General features: G+C 37.9%; 1 protein-coding gene across 2 annotated transcripts in view; it reads left to right on the top strand.

The window, feature by feature from the left end:
- SYT1 (synaptotagmin 1) overlaps positions 1–22,792 on the top strand; it is a 534,924-nt gene that overhangs the window by 448,711 nt on the left and 63,421 nt on the right. The window lies entirely within an intron of this gene.

Genomic DNA, 22,792 nt, shown 5'->3' with positions numbered 1-22,792 from the left:
AGAATTAGCAAAGAAGATGAGACCTATTTTCCCACTTCACAGCCCAGGTATCAATTGGCAATCCTATAGCTCTGAAAGCTGAAAAACTGCTTCTCTTTTGAAAGGCAACACCTATGACCAATTATAATTTTGTTCCGTTTTCTGGTTTTGTTTTTTGGTCAAAATTCATTTATGATATGAAAAATACTGTTTTATCTGAGACTCATTAGGTTAATACTTAATTTATATAATAAAAGACAAATATTAGGTAAGTATATAGCCTAAGATAGTTTTTAGCAATACTGTTTTGTGTGAACATGCAGCATTTCAAATATATGTGAACAATAAAATCTGAGGGTGAATCCTCATGGGAATGCATTTATTCTCTACAGCTTGTGTTGGGGATGGGGAAATTTGGGGATTTAAAGTTCTGTAAAGCCCAATTTTAGTTTTTAAAAAAAGTGAGTAAAGTGTATTCTTTTCTTTTTTTTAAGTGAGTAAAGTATATTCTTTTTTTTTTAACGCCTTTATTGGAGTATAATTGCTTCACATTGGTGTGTTAGTTTTTGCTGTATAACAAAGTGAATCAGCTATACATATACATACGTCCCCACATCTCCTCCCTCTTGCGTCTCCCTCCCACCCTCCCTATCCCACCCCTCTAGGTGGTCACAAAGCACCGAGCTGATCTCCCTGTGCCATGTGGCTGCTTCCCACTAGCTATCTATTTTACATTTGGTAGTGCCTATATGTCCATGCCACTCACTTCATCCCAGCTTCCCCTTCCCCCTCCCCATGTCCTCAAGTCCATTATACTTGCTCAAAAGCAAAGTCAAATGAAGGACTTGTCATTTCCACAGCAGAACACAATTGTTTTTATTTTCTTCTCTGTGTGATTAAATCAGTTATATTCTTGATCTTCTAGTAACTAATTAAAGTGTGAGGAATTTTCTTGATATGGCACAGGGTCAAAAATAGACTATAGCTGTCATTGTTCGTGGCTATGGAATTAGATCCAACATTACTGGTTATTCAGTGCTTTCTCTAATAAAAATATTGCAAACTTCAAAAGGTCACCCTCATGCAGCATGGTGATTTTATATTATAAAGTATAACAGCTGAAATATGCTAAAGCTAAGGTTCCACTTACTGAACCACTCATTTGTCAACCAAATTCTCCTGGTGCCTACATTTACTTCTCTTTATAAATATATTGCCTGGGGAATCTGCACGACTTCTTTCATGTCACTAAGACCCCATTTAAAAACTTGCTGCTTTCATTGCCTAATGGCATTAACAGAGCAAGTTTAAAGCAATAAGCAGTTTCTTTCAAAAATGTAGAGTATTTACTGTGCCTAAGATGCAAAATACATGCATACACCTATGTATGTATCTATACACATCCACCTTTTCCTGGCTCTGTCCAGTAAAAAGGCCTAGAAACAAAGACTGACCTAGTAGCCACGACCATCCCAGAACCAGAAATGGTGTGAAAATACAGTTTCTCACTAGAAGAAGCTGGAGCTTATTGGAGAAATGGTAGATTCCAGGTGTGGCAAAGGAAGGTATACAAGACAAGCCTAGAACATCTCATCATACCAGAAAGCAAGGAAACTATCAAAGACTAAGGGAGTCATGTCAACAGGCTTAAGAGTCACCTTGAAGAGGCTTCCACTGGCCAAAGATGTGATCATTTGAACATCAGTAATGATAGTAAATGCAATGTATTTAAACCTAAAACAAAAGAGTATTTAATGTGCAGAGAAATTTTTAGGCACGAGAACAGTTTACCCCCAGAATTCTACTTAGTATCTTGAAGTCTGACTTCAGACGCCTTTGACCTTTCCGCTTCCTTTGGTTCGATAGCCATCTATCATCATCTAGTTCTCTGCATCCTCTCTCCCACACTTCTTTCCAGACTCCTATGCCAGCCACCTCCTCATCACCTCTATCCAGTGCTCTCCTGGTCTTCCTCCCCATTCACCTTAACACCCTTCATCAGAGTTCCAGAACCAACTCTACCATGAAGCCAGTAACTTCAGGGTCCCTTATTTGTTCTGTCTCCTCCCAAAGTCCTAGAAAGGAGTCCCCATGGTCACAGATAGATATTTCACCCACAATTTGTTAATCACAGTTTGTGCCTCTTGACACTCTCACGCCTCTTCCATCATCCATCTCTCTTGTTGTTCAGCAGCATCAGAGATGCTACAGGCATTTGTGAGGTTTAGCTCTGAGAAGTTGGGTCTAGCAGGACATTATTTCTGTGGCTTGCAGTCATAACCATGTGTAGTTGGGTAACTGCTAGGTATCCCAGTGAAGGAAGGGCTCCTGGCATGACTCCTCTTACCCGCTGGGCTAACTCAACACTGTGACATGGAAGGGGCAAGGCCAGAGGTCATATCTAATTCAGTCTTCGTAACTCTATAAAAGAGAAAAACATATATTCTTTTTTCAAATGCCAAACTACATTTGCTGAAAATAGCTAGTTAACTGGAACCAAAGTGGGCTGTTTTGCCAGGGTTTACAATTATAGTAGCTTCACGACCCACCCAACCCAGTTCCACCGCTAAATTTGAAGTACCTGGAATGATTTGGTTGAACAGTTATATATTAAATTAAGGATATTTAGCCTTGAAATATCCTTAAAGAGTCCTAATCATATGGGCTTCCTGCTGCCTGTAAAATTAAGTCATAATCACTCAGGTCTACATAATATAGATACTTCCAGACTACACCCCACCATATTTCTATATTTGAACCAAGTTGACCAGCACACTGGTCCCCAGAACAAGCGATGGGATTTGCTGCCTCCACTGTTTGCTTAAGTTGTTTCCCTCACCTGGAATCTCTTCCATCCACCAAGGTCTAGCTAAACCCTATCCGTTCTTCAGGCCCAGCTGAAGTCTTATTTCCTCCATCCATTGAACAACTATGTATTGTGTCCCTACTTTATGTTAGGCATTGTTCTGAAACCAGGTTTACATCAGTGGACAAAACAGCCAAAGGACCCTGCCCTCATACAGATTACATTGTAATGTGTGGAAACAGACAGGAAGCCAATAAATAAGAAGAGCATGTTGTACACCAAGAGGTGATAAGTGCTATGAAGAAAGCAAAGCAGGAAAGTAGAATAAGGAATGTTGGGGAGAAGCTTTAAATGGGGTGGTTGGAGAAAGACCCGTGAGTAGGTAACCTTTTGGCAACAACCTGGAAGAGGTGAAGAAGTGAGCCATAGGGGTGCCTGGGACAGACAGCATTATACGTGGAGGGATTCCATGAAGGCTTTTTTGATCCATCCTAAAGGAACAAATCTTTTCCTTTTTTAAATGCCAGGAGTTTGTTTACACCCTTCAAACATCACGCTTCTCTCACTAGACTGTGCTCTATATTTACATATCCCCCCATGCCCACACTGACTGGTAGCACTGAGCTGAACTGCTAAATCAATAATCAGTTATTTACAGAGGAGCTGTGGCCTGAAAAAACAAGTCTTGCGTTTCAAATTTGTTTACCCTACTTACCATTAAAATAACTTTAAGCACTCGGATGGTCTGTCTCAAAGTACGTTGACCTATGTCCAAGGAGACCAAAATTATATAATGAGGTCCTTCCAGGTAATTTGAATGCCAAACTACATTTGCTGGAAATGGCTAGTAAATTGGAACCAAAATGGCTTTTTTGCCAGTGTTTAAATCCCAGTCTCCCACTGTTAGCAGTTTGACATTGGACAAGTTATCTAGCTTTCTAAGCCTCAGTTGCATTATCTGTAAAGTGGAAATAATTAGAGAATCTTATTTATAAGGTTATTGTGAGAAATAAATGAAAGCTCACTAAAGTGCTTACTGACTATTATTGTAATTATTTCTATTAGTAACCTTATCAAATCTTGGGCTAAATATGCAAAATGTGAAAGCAACCGATGGATAGTTTAACCAATTCCTTGATTTAGTGGGAAAAAAGTTTGATGGGATTGGCTGGTTAATTCAGACAAAGAAATATCAGTAGACACCTGTATTCTAAGTCCCAATATCAAATTAAGACAATATGTGGGATTAAACAAAAAATGTTGAAGAAGAAATAGGAACATTTTTAAAAATAATTTCTTGCTACTCCTCAACACAGTTTCTTTCTTTTCTACTGTATGAATTCAAAAAGCATGGCTCCAAGATTTTGCCTCTATCATATACCCAATATAACAAGCCATGCAAATCCCAACTCTTACTTTACAGTGACAAATTTGATTGGACCATTCACATATCTACAGTAGACACTTGAGCTGTGTTGCTTCCTGTTCTAGCGCTCAAGTATTTGAGCACCAGCGAGGGTTTCTGAATCTAGCTATTTGTATTGAAATCTTGAGTCCTGCAGGCTGCAAGGCTGTTCGTCAGGTGCGAGTATGTGCGGTGGGAAATGAGCAGCTTTTGTGCCCTGTACTTGGAAAAAACTCAAGCCTTCGGCCTAGTAACCACAACTTAATATACATCTGCACTTTTGGAGTAAATCTCCCTTCAAATAAATGTTTTCGTAAAAATTGAGGTAGAGTAATGAAGAGTGCCTTAGTCCATTCAGGCTGCTATAACAGAACACCATAACATGGGTGTCTCATAAACAGAAATATCTCACAGTTCTGGAGGCTGAGACATCTAGGATTAAGGTGCCAACAGGTTCTGTGTCTGATGAGAACCTCCTTCCTGGTTCACAGATGGATATTTTCTCTGTGTCCTCACGTGGTAGAAGGAGCAAGGGAGCTCTTTGGGGTCTCTTTTATAAGGTCACGAATCTCTTTCATGAGGGCTCGACCCTCAAGAGCTAATCACCTCCCAAAGGTCCCACCTCCAAATACCATCGCATTGAGGACCCTGTTTCAACGTATGATTTTTAAGGGGACATTAACATTCAGTCTATAGAAAAGAGGTCTAAGAAATTGAAAGCATCAGAAAAGTTGAGAATTCCTAAAGGTGTGAGGTTCTATATATGTTTTGCATTTTTTAGCTGTATAATTTTTATATTTGAATTTCTACCCGTGTAGACTCACAAGTCAGAAATAACTAGATACCCGGCTCCTAATTTCTTGTCCCTGGATATGTTACAGTTACTCTTCTCAGGTTTTTTTTTTGGTCATCCCAGAAATTTGAGACTTCTGAGTACAGCTTTAAAGAGGAATGTCAAGACTCTAAATTCAGTTTGGGCTTTATATATCACAAGTTAAACAAAATTCTGAAAGTTTTCCAACAAGTACATAACTGTTCCAAGAAGGAAAGACAAAACTTCTGAACCAAAAAAAACGGAAGTGATAGTAAGCTTTTAAGTTTCTGTATTAGGGAGAAGTTCTAATTTTCAACTTTAATCTGAAAATTGTTTTCAAGTGTTAAGAAGTCATTAGCACATACTTATAAAACACTCTACTAATTTAGAAAACCTTTTCTAACTTGGTTTTCTCATGTGGTCCTCAAGATAGACCTGTAAGGTAGTTTCATGAAGGTGATATTCTCAGAAAATTGAAGCTTAGAGACACTAGACAACGTACGTAAATCATCTTGCTCCACGTCTGTCACATACGTGGCATTCAATACAGGCCATTGCTCTTGTCGTTACTGACATTCAAAGTCACCTAATGTGTAGATTGTAGAGCTGGGACTGAAGTCCAGGGCCTACAATTCTGCAACATAGAACACCTCAAAGACTGTTCCATTTCCCTCTTTCCCTGAAGCTAGGACAGAATTCTTTTGAAATTTTTCTAAATGTTTATACTGCTAGGAACCATGGCAAGTAAATCAAGGTAAAAATCTGCAGCCCTGCCCCCTTGATATGGTTTGTGTTCACCTATATTGTGAAGAGAATATCAAAAGTATGCCAATCATTGGCAGCAAGAGAATGCTGGGAAAACATAGGAAGGACTGAAATGATATGCCCCTAATTCCAGCAGTCTGCTGAAGGTCTAGGACCTGGAGAGGTAACTACAAGGTAGGATCAGGTCAGAGACATCCTGAGGGCTGGTTGGAGAGAGCGTGGTGGAAACTGTTCTCTCTTTTTTGATTTACTTTATTTATTTATTGAAGTATAGTTGATTTACAATGTGTTCATTTCTGCTGTACAGGAAAGTGATTTCACAAGTCTGTTCTCTATGTCTGTGAGTCTGTTTCTGTTCTATAGATAGGTCCATTTGTACCATATTTTAGATTCCACATATAAGTGATATCATATGGTATTTGTCTTTCTGTCTTAGTTCACTCGGTATGACAATCTCTAGGTCCATCCATGTTGCTGCAAACGGCATTATTTCACTCTTTTGTATGGCTGAGTAGTATTCCATCCCATATATGTACCACACCTTCTTTATCCATTCATCTGTCAGCGGACATTTAGGTTTTTCCATGTCTTGCCTATTGTGAATAGAAACTGTTCTCTCTTACCATCTTTTCTCCCTTTCACCTTCCACACCAAGTCCCACCTCCAGTCTTCTTCCTGGCCCTCCCCAGACCTGTCTCATCACTATGGAATTTATACTGTGAAAAGCAAAGAGCAGGAGTAGAGAGGTCCCCCAAAGCATCTAAGTTCCAAAGGACAGGGCGATGGATTTCACAAGCGGCACCAACTACTTGAGGGAGAGGATGGCAGAGGAAGAAAGGAGGCACACGGTGGTAAAGAAGTCACCACTGCTTTACAGCAAACTGCCAGTGTGTGGACAAGCCCGACACCCAGCCGGCCCTGCCCCCCACACACGCACACACTGCTTTCCTTTCTTCAAGATGTAATTTTTTTTTAATTTGTCAAGGGTTTGTCTTGTCATTTCTACTGTCCTAGAACTAGAATTTGGAAAAGAGAGCCAATTTAAATTTTGGAAGTTATCTAGGAAAGGGCAACTCACCCAACCCTGGGGAATCACTAGATTCCACACATAGAAACCATGAATGAGCACAGGCCTATCGTTCTTTCAAGCACTAGTCAGCAAGATGTGATGTTCTACCTACATCAGAATCATCCCAGGTACATGTTAAAATTTAAGATTTCACGGACCACCTCAGACCAAACCATAACTGAATATCTATAGGTGGGAACCTGGAAATTGCATTTTAAACATTCCCCCATGTTATGCTTATGCATCTTAATAGGAAACTATACTTTATAGGGAATGTATAGAGTTAGAGGAAGCTAGGGTGGAAATCATATTGCAATATATGTGTTTGAAATCAACACATTGAACACCTTAAACTTACAATGTTTGTCAATTTATGTCACAATTCTTTTTTAAAAAAAGAAAAAGAAAACTGTGTTTTAGAGGCTTAAATTCTACATCGTAATTTTTTAGCTGAGGTTCAGGTCAGCCCAACTCCAAGTTATAATTTTTATCAGTGATATAGAATACATCCTTTGCTTCGTCCACTGGAATTTCCTTAAGAAGTCCTATTTTTTTTTTTTTTTTTAATCAGCTCAGTATCCTCTTCCCTGAAAAATACCTTGCCCACGTATCTAAATTACTGTCTTTTCTTCTTCGGTTTTTTCCAACCAGAAAGCAAAAGCAATAGACAGTTCCTTTATACATTCATGATCACCACTCTTAACTGTCCTTCCATTGGTGTTGAAAGCATGACAAAGAAAACCACTCCAAATTCAATTGATTTGGACTAAAAGACACTAGTCTGGGAGCTGGGCCAACAAATCAAGTGGCAAAAACTTATCTGAGCCAATTAGATAAGGATATGCAAATTAATTGGCCATGATATCAGGGTCAAGCAATAACATGCAAATAAACTGGCATCTTATTGAGCTAACGAGATAGGAATATGCATAATAAGTTGGCCATGATGTCAGATGGCTTCATCCTAATTTTAGGCTTGAATGTTATAATATAAAATTCTGTGACACTTCGAAAGGCTTAATTACAATATTGATAAAATAGTCTGAATCCCTAAGATGTGAACAAGTTGATCTGAAAAAGAAATGACAAATCCTTAAACTGGATCGTCCTGCAATGTGAGATCCAGCCACAATTACCACAGAATAGAGAGAGATGCTACACCCGAAGGACCAAGTGGTTTGGATGAAATGAGAAGAGGAGATGTGGGATGTGGGCTAGATTTGATATCAGAAAAAATGAATGATTGGCTGAAACACATTCGTTCAGAACAGCACAAAAACTCCTAAATAAGTCCTTTAGCCGGCAGGTACATATCAAATCATACAACAAACATTTGAATACCCACTCAGCGCCAGGCACTATGCCAGTCCTTGGCTAAACAAGTAAAAATAACAGCAGACACTCACGTAGCATGATGTGAGCCAGACATCCTCCTAAATGCTTTACATATGCTAAGTGATTTAACCCACACTTACAACCCTATGAGGTAGATACTATTTTTAATAGAGAGGTAAGTAACTTTCCCAAGGTCACAGAATCAGTATTTGGCAGATTTAGAATGTCAAGCCAAGCAGTCTTCCGACTCCATGAATAAAACTCGACTCCTCGGGCATTATCCTTCCTCACCAGGTTCAATCTGGATGACAGATGGCTAACTACCTGTTATAGTTTGAGAGATGGCCAAAAATTCTACCTGATTCCAAAATTCCTTCATGCCCAAACTAAAATTAGATCATGGAAGCCACTAATATAAATTCACTGGTTGATTGTTCAATTAGGTTTTGGTTACTTAGATGGCAAAGACAGGATCAATGAGTTCATAAGGTCAGAGATCAAATACTAATAGATTTCCAGTCTGAAAGGACCACGTCAGTTTCAGTGTACAGACTGGTATGTTATTTTAGTGACTGATTCTTTATGCACAAAAGAGGACAAAATACAAAACAGTGTGGTTTCAGCTGTATCAGTGGTAGAGACACAGGGATGTTGCTAGAACAATATGGAAGAAAGCCCAAGTCTAAAGGATTTGAGTGCCTATTAGGCGGCAGAGGAAGACTAAAGAAAAATTTTACCTACTAAATATCAAGGGCTGATTCTGGATGACAGTATGTATGATATGATTGGGATGGGCGGGAGATATGATTTAATAGTACAAGAGCTTACTGCCCCTATAAAGGGCTATGGGACTCTGTGGGCCGATATTACATATTTAAATAATAAGACTGAAGAAACGTGAATTGCAACAGACAACTACCAGGAAAATAGAGCTCATCTGGACAATGTTGATGAGATCCACATATGGAGAAGTGGAAATAGTTCCAAAGAAATCTGAATTTTTACTAGTCACCTTGAAACTCCAATTCTGAAGGTAACATCCATGTTTCCAGCCACTGAAATTCCAAGCTCAGTGAATAAATCCAAAATAAAGAGAAAAAAAACAAACCTTGCTAGGCTGAGTAATCCAAAGTGTGATAGATGAGCTTCAGTGTAGTCAAGCTTAGAAGTAATATATTGAAAGGAAAAAAAAAAAAAGTTCAGAGTATAAAATAATAGGGTCTATTATAAGCCAAGAAAAGTCACATAGAGCCATCCATTGAAGACATTTATCAAGTGTGCCACTACAACCAAAGAGGCTTGGTGTTGTCGTGGAGGATTTTATAAACACAACAGGGAAAAAATGCCCTGCCTTTGTGCCAAACTGAAGCTCATTCACGTGTGGAGAGCCTGTGGTTACAGTCTGACCTTAGGAAAGAGAGTGGGGTTAAAGGCCCAGCTGCCAGAGAGGCGGCTAGAACAGGGATAAAGAGGCTGTGTGTGAGAACAGGCTAAGAAAATTGCGACTTTGTAGTCTGGAAAAGGAAAGCTGAGCAGAGATATGATTAGAGTCTGAAAATCATGAAAGGTAGAGCCAGAGTAAGACCAACCTGTTTATCACATCCCACAATGCTAAAATTAGGAAGTGACTTTGATGCTTGAAAGAGAATAGATAAAAGGGAGGGCCATCGAGAATCATCTCAAAGGCACCTTTCTGCTCAAATTCTTCATCAAATTTTCTCTGCTACTTTACAGTTCAGTAGTAAAACTTGTTCTAGGAGATGGAGTGGGTTAAGATCAATGTATGGGTCTGTTTTGAGTTATAGGCTTGAAAGGGAACATCTCTAAACCTTTATTGTATGTTGTCTTGAAGGACCCCATGTGCCTTTCCATGAGTAACCATCAGAAACAGACCCCACAACTGCAAAGTTCACTAGCTATTCAACCCAGAATGGCTATATTTGCATCCTTGAGTTTCCATTCTATCCTCTGCTCTCCATTCAGTACGTAAGAAAGGAACAGGGAAGGCCAGATTTAATAGGTAATTGCACTGGCAGGATTAAAGCCCCCAAATACTTCTGTTTTTAAAACTGTATTTGGTGGGCTTTAAGAGATTTTATTATCTATATGTATTTGATAATGTTTTAAAATAAAACTATTAAAAATATATCACATTTGTGTCAACATTATAAATTAACTATACTTAAACTTTCAGAAGTTAAAAAAGTATTGCAAATATCTTTGCCATTTCTCACTTCCTTTTATGACACTGCCAGTTTCCCATTCAGCCTGGAACAGTTCGGTAACAAAAAGGGGAAATACTGTTGAGTCTGAAACACCACAACAATGCTCAGAGAAATAGAAACATCAAAAACAATCTTTTTTTTAAAAAATTACATACTTTATTATAGTCACCTCTACTTTCACAAGGATATATTGTTTGTATTTGGTCCCTTAATCCCTTATTCCTGATTTGTTATAAATTTAATCATTCTTTTTCCTTCCTTTTTATAGCCTTGCCACTTGCTTGTACCAAGAGTTACCTTGAGAGCAGAGATGGTGTCTACATATGTTTGCCTTCTCAGAGGCCCTGGAACTTATGTGAGGGGAACATACTTCAGCTTCCCTGCCTAAACAACCAGTTACAGATTTTAAGATTCTGCCAATCTAACTGGTTATTTTGCTTTCACCTTCCAACTGATCTGACTTAATTTCTTCCATTTAATGAAATCCTTTTGGCATCATAGAGTTGTAATAGTATAACAGAAACGGCAACTAAGAAACAAGATCAGAAACATAACATGTAGTTATTGAAATTGATTTCAGCTGTCATTTTCAGATTTCTTTTTTCCTTTATTCCCCCACTTCCTTGATAGTTTAAAAAAAAAAAAGTGAAACAGATCATCTCCAGGAAATAAAGGAAAAGAGTAACCCAGAAATGCACACGTTACTACAGTTATTCCTCAATGAGGGTCATAAAGACATTTTCCAGTGAAGAAGTAAAGACAAAAATGGTCCCCTAGTGACATCTTTAGCCCAGCATGAACAGATAAGGCAATGACTCAGCATCTTACTTGTTCATTGCTTTATAGACTAACTCCTTATAAAAGTCAAGAGACCAGAGCAGCTGGCTACCTTTTTCAATTCCTAATGGCCTAACTTTTGCTACATATCATTCTCAGGGCTCCCAGGAAAACTAGGAGGTTTCCTATAACTTTTATCTTCTACAAAAAAAAAAAAAAAAAAAAAAAAAAATTTTTTTTTTTTTAAAAAAAAAAAAAAAAAAAAAAAAAAAAAAGGTTTTAAGTGTTTACTTAGGAAATTAACTTTGTAACTTGAAAATATGAGATAAGCACATTATTTGATCTCCTTGGGAAAGCTCAAACTGCTTTTGCTCAAAACTAAAGCAACATGGTGACTGACTTAACTTCTAGACTTCAAACTACTGATTTCAGCTAATAATATGACAGTGTGATTAACTGTCCCATGTGAACCAAAAAGAGGTGAATGCATTTAGTGATAGCACACTTGCAGAGCTCATACGCGCACATATGGAACTGTGAGATGTCTCAGTTATCTACAGTTGTTACAGCTGCCATTTGTTCATAGTATTATGGACTTTCATATCCTAATTAAGGAAGCAAATGCTTTCACACATAGCACTGTTAAACTCCTTCCCTCCATTTTTAGTTTTCAAATTATAGAGAAGCTCAATAAAATTAAAATAATCTATAACCCCACCACTGATTTCAAATGGAGGGTAAAAAATTAAGCCCCCAAACTACTCCCTCTAATCCCTTTCCATTCAGAGATAATTCAGTGTCTCAAGGAAACAATTTGAAACTTCACATCAAGATTTTTTTGATTTATATAAATTATATGTGCATATATAATATATGCATTTTATAAAAATGAGATCATAAAACATATTACGCTAATATTTTTTCACCTAGCAATATATAATAGAGATTCTTCTAGGACAGTATGTATAGATGTGCCATTATTTCTACTAGTTGTATGACATCTTTGTTTGGGTGCACCATAATATATTTAGTAATTCCCTTATAAATATAACTGTGAGGGCTGCCCTGGTGGCGCAGTGGTTGGGAGTCCGCCTGCCGATGCAGGGGACACGGGTTCGTGCCCCGGTCCGGGAAGATCCCACGTGCCGCGGAGCGGCTGGGCCCGTGAGCCATGGCTGCTGAGCCTGCGCGTCCGGAGCCTGTGCTCCGCAACGGGAGAGGCCATGGCGGGGAGAGGCCCGCGTACCAAAAAAAAAAAAAAAAAAGAAAACCTTTACTGATTGCAAAGAATACAAAAAAAAAAAAAAAATCAGGTCATTAGCGTGTACATTTTCAGATTTTCATCAGCTATATTTGCAGGCGTTTGAATCCTTTAACACACTCAGTCCAGCAGCATTGTTTTGATAGCAAGTTGGAGATATCTGTGACAGTCACTATAGTCAAAGTAAAAATATCTACTTTTACAAAGTCAAAACCAATATTTTTAAGACAATTTCTCGAGTTCTAGATTTTACAAAACTACTTAAACACGTGAAAGCTACTTATACTGAAAGTTGCCAATTCTAGGTGTAGAAAATACTCCTGAGTTTTATAGTATCTTCTTTACATGCAGTGAAAACATTATAAATGAAAGCAGCCTAAAGAGCTGTATTATATTATAGGGAAGCTTCAGTTTACTATAATTAGATACCTATTTTAATCTTAACCGGAAGGCGTGCTCATGTTTTATATAAGAATTTCACTGAAAAATTTTTAAGAAGAGTTTTGTGGCAGAGATTTTAAAAGAGGCAGTGAATGCTTATGAATTATGCAAGTCTGAACTTTCATTTTAATAACTCCATTAAAATATAAAAACCTTAAAAGCCTCCCAATAGGAATTTAACTTTATAGAAAAGCTTTATGTGTGCCCTGACCTTGCCAAAAGACACGCCTTAGGCATGATTTAACAGTTACTACAGGGCAAAGCCTAATAATAAAGACCCATCTGAAAAAACCAGCATTTGTCCTTGCCTCCTTGGCCTCCAGTGGAGTTGCAACTCAGCCGTAAACAGACCCTCTCCTGAGAGACAGCAGGATGCAGTGGGAAAGGAACAGTAGCCAGCATTGGAAAACCTGGATCTGAAGCCTTTTAACCTTTCTGATCCTGTCTGCTTGTTTATACAGTTGGGGTATTAATAACAGCAAGGTTGTCACGTAAGCAAATGAACTAATGTCAGGTGGAAACTCTGAGTTGACAGCACCATGTTAAGTGTTGGTTATTTTTAAGCCAAAGACAGTTCTTGGTTGACTATTTTTCTCACCATCTCCTGGTTCCTAGAAAATATAGTCCTATATGGCTCATACTGTGTATGTTTAAAGAATGCACCCCCATTATTTGGATGGCAGTCACCTGCTTGGACTCACCTACTCTAGGAGAACATCCCAAGGCTAGAAATCCTGCTCCCCTCATCCATTCATTCTTGGCCACAAGACCTTGTATATTTTACAAGAAATAAGACCAGTAGTGTATTTCTCAAGGATATATTTCTACCATTTTCAACTTTAAGTTATATGAATTTTCTAAGATACCAGAGTTCTCTCCCAAGTGGTTCTTTATGATCACAGGCCCAAGACTGGGCTAATAAATAGGAACAAAGAATAGAACCTCTCTCACCCTAATTACCAAGTCCATGCCTGGAAGCTGGATAAACTCTCTCTAAAATGAAAACACCGTAAGATGGAACCTGGTGTTGCTTTGTTAATTTGACTAGAAGGGGCAGGGCCTGGTCCCAGAGCAACTCTGGGGGAAGATATATGAAAAACTGTTGTGCCCTAGAGCAGAGATGAACCCTCTATGTCACTTTGATTTGTTATTCAACTAATTGCTAATTTTGCCTACATCAGTAATGTTGAACTGTGTGTCTCTCTCAAACTAGCCAGCCTGACCCCAGTTTAAACCAATTGCTTAGGAAGCATTTTCTGTGAAGCTAAGAACCTGAAGACTATCTGTATTCCAGGGATAAATGTCAGAGCTTCACAGGATTCTAAGGCAGATATAAACACGAGATTAGGAGGTATATTCCAGCTTGATCCTCACATTTAAAAAACTCTTCAAACCTATTGCGATCAAGGCTGCTTTTATTTTTTAAAATCAAGATATATCTTTAGTATTCCTGGAGTAATATTCCCAAGAGAAGTATTACGTAAGTTTAGCCCAAAGCTAAAGATGCTATCCTCAAACCAAATTAGATATACAGATTTTCATGTGTAAATAGATACATCTTTTAAATTAACATACCCACATAATTATAGCATATAGATTTTGATCCTTATAACTGCCACTTGAAATTTTTTTTAATGTAAACTATTCTAGCCATCTTTAATGCTGTAAGAGGACCTAGTTTTTAAAGCTACTAGAACTTAACATTTGCTTGCAAGCAAGATACAGGAATGGGATTTTTTTTTTCATCTTGGGTGGGCTGATGAGCACAACGATTTTTATTTCTCTTTGACTGCTGCTGGTGTGGATGGGTCTTGCCATTGCCTCCCTAGCTTTTCCATTTGATCTGATAGGTAAAAACAGCAGTGAAATCTTACCAACTGAAATTATTCATTTCAAAGATGAGACTCTGGCAACAGAGCTTCTATACACTGAGAAGTCTGGAATATTGCATTCGTTTCTGGAAACACACTTAAGAGGAGAGACATTAACTCTCTGAAGCAAATCCAGAGGGAAATCAGGGTCATGCAGAGGGTAGATCCAGTCTCACTGGAAGAACTGTTCAAGGAATTGGAGATGCTAAAGCTACAAAAGAACAGACTTAGAGAGGACATGATGGTAACTGCCTGCAAATACGTGGGGAAAGAATTGAACTTACTCTTCACTCTAAAGATCTGAACTGCAGATCCATACTTGGTTCTTTCCATTTCAGTACCTAAGCAAAGGCTAGAGGCGAGCTTAGCAGACGCACTGGGTTAAAAATTGTGCTCTACTCACCGCTGTAGGTTAGGGGGTCAACCTGTTAAGTGCCTCCGATCTCCTAAGACGGTCTCATTTTAGGTGAGAACTAAAGCTCTAAAGGATCCTGCTCAGCCTGAAGCTAGTATTAGCACGTGGAAGAGCGCGTCTATTAAAGACAGATTTATCCCCACCAAGTAGGGATAAAAACTGAGGATGAAAGACTATTGCCGATAATGATGACGACAACGACAATACTGTAAGTTTTGTTTCACCTTAATCCCATGAAGTCAAGATTATCCCCATATGCAAATGAGGAAGCGAAGCCTTGGAAAAATTAAGAGACTTGCTCAAGGTCACAGAGTGAATGAATGGCAGGTCCCAGCTCCTCGCTCCAGCTGGGTCTGTTACCTAAGCCTGTCTGATTACCCACTACATTCCACTGTCTAGACGATGCACACTGTAATTTCAATTGGCCATAATCCCCAAACCGTAGAAACCTCAACCGTAGAAGATAATAAATGCTTTTAAGCTGCAAAATGATAGTGGACTCACAATTAAGATCCTCTATAGATTACCGTGACAAGGTAACGATATCCAACTGTGCCTGCAAATTCCAACACATGCAAATGCCTGCGACCTCATAGGTAAACAGCAAATGCCCTAATGAGTAAAAACTGCTCTTTTTTCCGTGTGCTTATTTCTGCTGGAAAATAATGTCCAGAACGAATTTATGTTCTTTCCAACAACTAAAAAGAAAAGAGAGAGGGAAGGGGGCGAGGGGCGAGGAGATTAGCGTTTACAAGTTTACATAATACAAAAAAAGAGCAGCCATGAAATAGTGAGCTGTGGCTTCCCAGTGGGAAGATAATCACATGCAACCAGTGAGTTCCTGGGCAATTTTAATTTCCTTTAATCATTTCCGAAGTCGTGCCTCAAGAGGTGTAAGCTAAAAAGCTTCCTAACATCTTGCCTTTCTTTTTTCCTCCTCCTTTTTTCAGTTTGGCACAAAGTAGCAAGAAAAACAAAACAAAAGAACCTAGAAGCAATTTAAGTATTTGCTTCCCCGGGGAAATTCCTCCGTTATTTTAGTCCCATCATCATTCATCTCTACCTTTGTACTGTCCACGTATTTCACTGGATCACAGGCTTGTCTTTCTTTGATCGTGTCCTATAAATGCCTTTCCTCGTTCATGAGACTGAGTTCTTTAATCGTCAGGGTTGCCAGGCACCCTATTTATTCCTTTTTCTGTGTTTCCACAGCACACTGGAGTTATCCCTTCCCGTGATTTATCACATGCTGTAGGTGTCTGTGGCTCCTTCTGAGTTCCTTTTGCCAGAGACCTGACTTAATTCATTTTTGCATGGCCATCATCTAGCACTGCCTAAAGTAGGGCCCCATAAGGGTTGAAATAAAATGAAAATACAAATATTTCATTTTATCCCCCCATGTTGGGCTTAAAGTATGAACTGAATTGAAATGAATCCAATCAAAAGTTAAGTGGAACTGAATTAAATACATTATGTCACAATAAAATTATCCAGATTACACTTACACTTATAGAGAAATTGATTAGCACAGCCCAACTATGACGTTGTGATTCTAATGAATGATACTCCTAGCATTACCTATTATGTTACCATAGAAAGGGCAATACCTTTAGGCATAATATTATAATTATTTCTTTCAACTGAGGCCATAATGGCAGACACAGTCTAAATCACTGTGTATTTAAAGAGTGGCTAGGAAATGTAGAACAAACCTCTGGAAGGTTGACAGTCTGTCTGAAAAAGCAAATGATGTATAAAGTAACATGAACTAACATTACACTATTGATGATACAGGAGGATTCCTCAAAACAAGTAGATTTTAAATTTCCTTTTCCAGGCTAAGTCTACTTCTTGGTCCAAGATATGCTGTCATCCCAGAGGGAGAGGAAGTCCCATCACCATCAGGTCATCACCTCGCTCCTCTCTTCTCATTGACTGGTTTTTAAAGCCAGAGATAATCAGCAAGTCAATCACCATCTGAGTTAAGCCCTACATTGGGTACTCGAGATTCAGTCAATAAGATGGACATAGTCTGTCCTGCTATGGATCCTACAGTCTCAAAAAAGACCAAACAAAGTATAAAAATAATTTAAAACCCTATGTATTAGAAAAAAATCAACAGGACATGAAATTAAAGGAGGTTTCCCTCACCCGATGAATATGGACTCTGATTTAGGAGTTACAGGCAATTCTTCTCAAAAATTCTCTCTTCTCAAAAAAGTTATTTACAAGCCAGATAAACATTTTGTGAAAATCAAAGTGAGGACAGGGCTGAGGGGGGAGCTATCGCTTCTTTACAATCAATGTTTAAGCAGCGTACAGTTGTCTGATGATGAAATAAGTGAACATCAATTTGAAGATCTCTGATCAGTAAAACTTTTGGAGCACCTTCTTCCTTGCATGTTTATTGCAGGTTTATAAATTTTGTACATTTAATGTTGTAGTAATATAAAATGGACATCATGAACTTCTTTAAGAGTAAAAAAAAGTAAAGCCTATGGCAAAAGTAAAATACACATTTTACATTTATGAATGACGAAAATGTTATTCTCCCTTCCAATGTTATTAATATATTGTGTTAGTAAATATGCATCATTGAACATATAGTTTTAACCCTGTGACATAGCACTTCACATGTTTATTTCACTTAGTTTATTTCACTTAGTTCTAAAAAGAAGTGTCATTAAAAAAAAAATACCTCACAAAGGCACGATATTGACTGTAAATTGAGATTCACAGTAAATATAAATCAGTAGATCACACTGACTGAAGTTTTTGATGTTTTTAAAAAGATTTTCAGTCACTTCTCTAACCTGAAATAGATCGTTTTTACTTCTGATCACGTCTGACACTGAGCTCACTCGAGAAACAGTCAGTTCTGTCAGTCTTATTTTTCACTCGTGTGAAATACATTTGCATTATCAGGCTTTTAAGCCACCGTTGTTTTTCAGCAATCACTTTAAGCAACATGCTCATTTCGTGAGGATTAGTTTGGTTAAAACTAAATATAATCCAGAAATACATATCACTTAGTTCACGTAAACTGCAGTACATAGCAAAACACAAAAAGCAAACAAGTGAGGGTCCCTCGGGCAGTGGTGCTGTCGCGGCCCCTCAGCAACCCCTGAACACCGCCTGTGAATGCCCAGACAAGGACGCCACATTGTTCTGTACCTCAGACCGTGGCAACTCTCTAATCTGGTCTTATTTTTAGAAGAAAAAATAAAGCAGAAATTCTAATATTTTCTTCCCCATGGAGAATATTTAACTCCACACTGAAGACCACAGAAGACTCAAGGCTTCTAGTTAATACCCCAGAAATCTGCCAATCATACTACATTTTCTTTTCCTTTCTTTTCTCTTACCACAGCCAGAAAGATATTGTATCATGTTGCTTCAATTTTCCTTCCTTAAAAAAAAAAAAATCACTTATTTATGAACCCAGAAGCACAATGCATTGTAACTTATCAATTAGCGAATGAGATAAGTGTTTTAGGCTTTGTAGGCCACCTGGTTTCTTGGAACTATTCAACTCTACCCCTGTAACACGAAAACACCCATAGACAATATGAAGAATAGATGTGATGGTGTGCTAATAAAACTTTATATAGGGACACTGACATTTGAATTTCATATAATTTCACATCTCGTGGACTATTCTTTCCATTTTTCTTTCCAACTTTTAAAAATGGAAAAACCTCTTTAGTTCATGCCCACAAAAAAACATGCAGCAGGCAGATTTGGTCTATAGGCAATAATTTGAGGAGCCCCAAGGCCAGCGGAAGGGTAGGTAACCCCTACTGGGGTGTCACGGAGGCTTCCTGGAGAAGGAACGGTGTGAGGGGCTATGCAGCTCAGGAGGACGGGCCCAAAGCACAGTGTGAGCAAAGGCATGTCTGTGTGAAACTAATGGGCAAGTGCATATGAAATTGCTGCCGCAGGGAAGAGTGAGAAATGAAGGGGACAGGGAGGCAGGGCAGGATCGAGGGAATCGACTTTTATGCTCTGGGGGTGTTAGGGTGACACTGAGGGGTCTAAGCAGGGAGTTTGTGTTGGAATGATCAGCCGTGGGGAATTCTAGAATGTCAGTTCTAGCTCTGGCTGTGCAGTCAGTCTGACTTGGGCTAGGATCCCCATTCTGCCACTGACCACACGTACAACTTCAAACTAGCTTCTTGTCCCTCTAACTCTGAATCCCTTCATCCGAAAACCAAAGATGCTCTCTAGGTCCATCCATCTCACTACAAATAACTCAGTTTCGTTTCTTTTTATGGCTGAGTAATATTCCGTTGTATATATGTGCCACATCTTCTTTATCCATTCATCTGTAGATGGACACTTAGGTTGTTTCCATGTCTTGGCTACTGTAAATAGTGCTGCTGTGAACACTAGGGTGCATATATCATTTCAAATTAGAGTTCTATCAGATATATGCCCAGGAGTGGGATTAGCTGGGTCATATGGCAACTATTTTTAGTTTAAGGAACCTCCATACTGTTCTCCATAGTGGCTACACCAATTTACATTCCCACCAACAGTGTAGGAGGGTTCCCTTTTCTCCACACCCTCTCCAGCATTTATTATTTGTAGACTTTTTAATGATGGCCATTCTGAGCTGTATGGTTACCAAACGGGAAAGGCAGGAGGAGGGATAAATTAGGGGTTTAGGATTAGCAGATACAAGCTACTATATATAAAATAAACAACAAGGTCCTACTGTAGAGCACAGGGGACTATATTCGGTATCTTGTAATAAACTATAATGGAAAAGAAGAAAGAAAACTAAAGATAATCCCTCCCCTAGCATTTGCTATTCTCTGTTATTTGCTTCTCTTGCTGCACATGCTTTCACAACTGACAATATGAGTCACTAACTGGTTGTTGGACTGATGCCCCCTCTAGCTTGCAGAAACATGTCATTACCAATGTACACCAAGTGCCTAGCATTGTGTCTTACAGCAGGTACACAAAAGTAGTTAAGGAATAAATGAAACAAGTCAAAGCCAATATTCTCCCATCTTGTCATTCTATCACTGTCCATACATGCTTCTTGTTTTGCAAGGATAAATATGTTATAACATTTATTTAAAACTTGGGACAAAGGCACTGAGAGAAAAATGATTAATCATCCTCTATACAACTATCTTATGCATAATAAGTTTGTTTTTCTGAGAGAGTTCTAATTACATTACATTTTGGTGCATGGCTTTCCCCCCGCCCTCTTCCACTGAGATGCCTTTCCTTCAAGAAATTTTCTTAATCTAAATAGGCAGTTTTCTAGTTTATATTGCACTAAACTTGAAGTAGTATCTTTCCAAAGCACAATGCATCGGGCTAACTTTTTAACTTAAACTCAGAAATAAGGTGACAAGTGGCCCATTTCATGAATGATCCAAATGATGTATCCTTCCTCCTATAAATTGCCAAAAGTCCTTCATATTTCACTACCTGATACCATAACACATTATAAATTGTATACGTATGATTTATCTAATGACCAGATTTCTAGGACTCTTGCTCCAGAGCAAACCAGAAAGCAACAAAAATCCATGTTGATGTTTTGCTCAAATTGTTTCTTATTGTTCAAGTTCATTCATTCAATGAATGTCTTCTGAGCACCTACTATGTGCCGTGCACTGTTAAATCTTTCCTTTTAGGGATATTCATGGAACACGTTTGACATTTTTACTTTCTAAAGAGCTGAATTCTTCACCACTTTATTTTTCCTATTATGTGTATGGGTAATAATGGCCTAATTAGAAAAAGTCTAACAGTTTCTAGGGATAGGATAAAATATAAAGAAACTCATAGGACTGTTTAAGCCATACAGATTTTAAGAAGCATGATCTTCAGTTTCTGTCATCCTTCTATTTTCCAAGTAATCATAACTGCATCTTGAAATGTAACCTCATTTACATAGGATGGTGTTACTTTTTTTTTTCCAAGAGCAAATGCCTTTATTAGATTAAATGAAATATATTTAATGTTCTGTCATATACTTCTGCAACCAAAAGGTGTACGTCACACATATAGTGGAAAATACATTTCAAAAATTCAAAAGCCTGTCATAAAGTGTTCACTCAAGATAAATTTTACTCCACAATCATACAAAATGAATCAATTAACCTTGAGTTTTAATATCTCAGTGTGACTTTAACAAAAATACTATTACACACATTTAGAATTGGTACACAAGGGATATAATTGTATGTTAAGCACTGTCTTTGCTTATATTTTAGCCAACAATAAAATGTAGGGTTTTTTTTATATGACAGCGTTACTTTTGAAAATTCACGTTGGCCCTATTGCCATTATTATATAAACAACTTAGTTCCCTTTCTCCCTTTTAGTTCCACAGTCCTTTAAGACTGATTATAAATTGAGAATATCCAGGATGCTAAAACGATATACAATTTACACAACATACCAAATCTGTTATTTAGAAAAACCCGGTCATTTTCTCAGGAGAGCTTATAATTACATTCCAACACCTATTTTGTCATCACTCCAGTCTTGACTAAAATTAAGCAGAAAATAGTGTATGTGAGAAAACAGTTTAATTCTATTTCTGAAAATGAGTTATTTCCAAGAAAATTCTGTTCAAATGTGATGAGATCCCCAGGATTTTATAAATTTGCAGTTACTAACTTGTTAACCCAAATAAGTGGGGAGAGATATATTCATTCAGTGCCACAAATATATACTCTATGAATATATGTATATTATGTATATGTAGTCTATGATATATATATATTTAGTCTGGATTTTATCCAAAATCCTAAGGATGACTTAACATTTTGGTGAAATATATACTATATAGACAAGATTTAAACACTTGAATATTCAACAGAAATAGCTGTTGAATCAATTGGGTAAATGTAGTTTAGTGTTTGTTGCCCCTTCTTCTTCCCGAATAGTTTTACTTGCCCATTGATTCAAAACGTATAGCACACCTGTGTCCTAGTCAGTTCTGGAGGCTAAGGATATAGCAGCGAATAAAAGTCAACCCTCCTTCATGAGACCGATATTCTAGAGGGTGAGAAAAACACTAAGCAAGATAAATGAGTAAACTACAAAGTGTGTTAGATAATAAGTTTTTAGGAGAAAAATGGAGATGGAAATGTTTAAGTAGTCAGATTCTGAATATATTTTGAAAGGATCTGAAGTCAAAACAAAAAGGAGTGTATGTTTGAAAACAGGGCTTGGGTCAAAATGTTTATTTTCAAAATAGGGGTATGAATTGGGGATCTGTTACCTTCTATATCCTTCCATGGAAATTTCCTCCTGAGAAAAGAAGTGCATTTAATTCTAGTGTTCTTGTCGTGTTTCTGATGATTTACATTCTCATTTTCAGTTCTGAGATTATGGTTTAGTAAATGGTCCTCAGACCCAATAAACTTATCAGCAGATAATATTTTTTTTAGCAAGTTAATCAAAATGCAGGCAAGACAATGGGATATGCTTGAAATAACAAATCACTTGATTAGTTAATTAGGTTAGCAAGACTGCCACGAAATGAAACCCTGTCATTTTTTAAAACCTCAGCTGAAAATATTCTGGGTAATGACATGTACATTTTCAAGGAATAAAGAAAATTGGCCCTTTTGAAGGTTACTAGAAGGTGCCAGC

This window comes from Neophocaena asiaeorientalis, unplaced genomic scaffold (genome assembly GCF_003031525.2).
Source record: "Neophocaena asiaeorientalis asiaeorientalis breed wild unplaced genomic scaffold, Neophocaena_asiaeorientalis_V1.1 scaffold134, whole genome shotgun sequence".
Classification (NCBI taxonomy): Eukaryota; Metazoa; Chordata; class Mammalia; order Artiodactyla; family Phocoenidae; genus Neophocaena; species Neophocaena asiaeorientalis.
This window is presented reverse-complemented; position numbering and strand designations above follow the sequence as displayed.